The sequence below is a fragment of the Rattus rattus genome, chromosome 12 (genome assembly GCF_011064425.1).
Source record: "Rattus rattus isolate New Zealand chromosome 12, Rrattus_CSIRO_v1, whole genome shotgun sequence".
NCBI classification, from domain to species: domain Eukaryota; kingdom Metazoa; phylum Chordata; class Mammalia; order Rodentia; family Muridae; genus Rattus; species Rattus rattus.
Window position 1 is genome coordinate 38,494,023 of NC_046165.1, and position 2,910 is coordinate 38,496,932.

General features: G+C 36.9%; 1 non-coding gene across 1 annotated transcript; it reads right to left on the reverse strand.

The window, feature by feature from the left end:
• Positions 1–706: 706 nt before the first annotated feature.
• Positions 707–813, reverse strand: LOC116914167. The gene has a single exon (XR_004389712.1). It is a non-coding gene; the product is annotated as a U6 spliceosomal RNA (small nuclear RNA).
• Positions 814–2,910: the final 2,097 nt, after the last annotated feature.

Below are 2,910 nucleotides of genomic sequence, written 5' to 3' on the forward strand. Positions count from 1 at the left end.
TCTACGTCTCTGTTTAATTTCTGTTTCCATGATCTGTCCATTGATGAGAGTGGGGTGTTGAAATCTCCTACTATTATGGTGTGAGGTGTAATGTGTGTTTTGAGCTTTAGTAAGGTTTCTTTTACGTATGTAGGTGCCCTTGTATTTGGGGCATAGATATTTAGGATTGAGAGTTCATCTTGGTGGATTTTTCCTTTGATGAATATGAAGTGTCCTTCCTTATCTTTTTTGATGACTTTTAGTTGAAAATTGATTTTATCTGATATTAGAATGGCTAGTCCAGCTTGCTTCTTCCGACCATTTGCTTGGAAATTTGTTTTCCAGCCTTTCACTCTGAGGTAGTGTCTGTCTTTGTCTCTGAGGTGTGTTTCCTGTAGGCAGCAGAATGCAGGGTCCTCGTTGCGTATCCAGTTTGTTAATCTATGTCTTTTTATTGGGGAGTTGAGGCCATTGATGTTGAGAGAAATTAAGAAATAGTGATTATTGCTTCCTGTTGTATTCATATTTGGATGTGAGGTTATGTTTGTGTGCTTTTCTTCTCTTTGTTTTGTTGCCAAGACGATTAGTTTCTTGCTTCTTCTAGGGTATAGCTTGCCTCCTTATGTTGGGCTTTACCATTTATTATCCTTTGTAGTGCTGGATTTGTAGAAAGATATTGTGTAAATTTGGTTTTGTCATGGAATATCTTGGTTTCTCCATCTATGTTAAAAATATGGAACGCTTCACGAATTTGCATGTCATCCTTGCGCAGGGGCCATGCTAATCTTCTCTGTATCGTTCCAATTTTAGTATATGTGCTGCCGAAGCGAGCACTATATTCAGATTTTTGATGCATTGTTCAGTCTTATTAAGGTATAATTTGCATTCAACAAAATCAATCTTTTTCCTTGACAAGTATCTGTAGTTCTATATCTACCACTATGTTACAGAATATCCTTTTCATTTAAAGTTTCCTTGCCTACCTGTAGCATATAGAAAATACTATTTTCTGTTGTTAAATTTTTATCTTTTGAAGGGGTTAAAGGAAGTTGATCCCATGTAAATATAATCAAAACATCCAGTGGCTTTTATGTGGTAGTGTCTACTTACTCTCATGGTCTTGGGAATCATCTACATTGTTGCCTGTGATTGTTTGTGCCTCTTTTAGGATGTCATAATAGCATTACATGAAAATTTATTTATTCGCAGTTGGTGTCTGTGTTTTTGCAGTGATGAGGAAGAAAGATATAAGGAGTCATGAATGGAGCTAAATGTAGAGGTAAAATCTTGCCTGATTGAAACCTGAAGAGCTCGAAGCTTCTAGGAAGTATGCAGAACGTACAAAGTATGGGGAGAGTGAGATGAGTCAAGGGCCAAAAATGAAATCCTTAGAAAATCAGCTTCTAAAAGGGAGCCAAGGGAGAGGAAGCCCTGAAGGAAATAGACAAAGAATGGCAAAGAGATGTAGTGTGCACTATAAAAAGTGTTGAATCACAGAAACCTGGGGAGCAGAGTTAAAAGAGGTCAAACAATGTTTTAAAAGAAAGAGATGTAATGAATGCCGCATGAAGCAAAGGCTGAATAAAAGTTAACAATGGTGAACTGAATTAGGTAGTTTCATCATATTAAAGGAATGAACTTGAATAATTTAGCACAGGGCTTCAAAGGCATTTTCAGTTTAGACTATTGCATCCAGATTAAATTTTGGGAGTGTTAGTCTGTAGGGGACAGGAGTCAATATTATTGTTGGGGCTTGTTGTTATACTTCTGGACAAAGGGTGATCGGAGATTTGAGTAACCCAGTCCAGGATCTATAGCACTTGCTATATGAGGCCTGTTTGGTCTTTACCCAAGGAATTGAGAGTTCTAGAGAACTCAGAAAGTGAGGAACAAGCAGCTGAGGTGAGGTTTTAAGAGGATGGGTTCGCCCAACAACCTGTGAGTGAATTTACCGATGTGCACTCGCTCAGTCGAGCCTTCGCTTGAGACCAAAGTCCTGGCTCACGCTTTGTCTGTACTCTTGAGAAATCTTGATTTTTTTTTTGTTTTGGCCAACGGAAACTCTGAGGCTAAAAATGTATTTTTTTTAACACTGTCGAGTTTTGGAAACCTTTGTATCCAGCAATAAGTTACATACTCGAACTAACGCCTGATTAGCTAAGTCACTTTGGAAGCATGCATTTGGCCATGGTGAACATTTGTGCTATTAAAATTGGTTAATGGGATAAGGTTTTGCTTTCGTAGAAGAGGCTGTTAAAATGCTTACTAGCACATAGCTGCATGTATAATTCAGAATTTGTGCAGAAGGCAAGGAAGTGGTTCTGGTATAGTAAGATAAGATAAAACAGTTGAGAATCTTGATTTTTATCTAGAAATGTCTAGAAAGGAAGGACTGGCACTCAGGAGCATTTAGATAGTAGGGAAAGGGAGAGTAAGACAGAGCTTAATAGACCTGTAAAACACTTTGCACCCAGGGACAAACACACCTCTTAAAATAGAAATACAGAATTAAAGTGTGAGACTCTATGACAATTAGCTGGGCATTATAATGTGGACTATAAAATAGGGTTACTTTCTTTAATATAAGATATTTTATTTTAAATTAATAAACACTATAAAGGATAACCATAAAATAAAACTTCATATTGCTATCTGATATATTTTTATTAAAATTAGGGAACCATTATATTTCTTTGTACTTTTGTTTATTAATTATAGCTATGATACATATGCTCCTCGTTTGTGATGAGAAGCTATTGCTATTCGAACGAGTGGATAGGAGGATTTCCTATAAAATGGGGAAATAAAACACAGGAAAATGTAAGGCTGGAAATGCTGTATCAATTTATCTCCAGGGAAAAGAGAGACAGCCAGGTAAGTATTATCAGATGGATCTCTTAGTGCAATGGTAACTGGGATCAGAAACAAGGA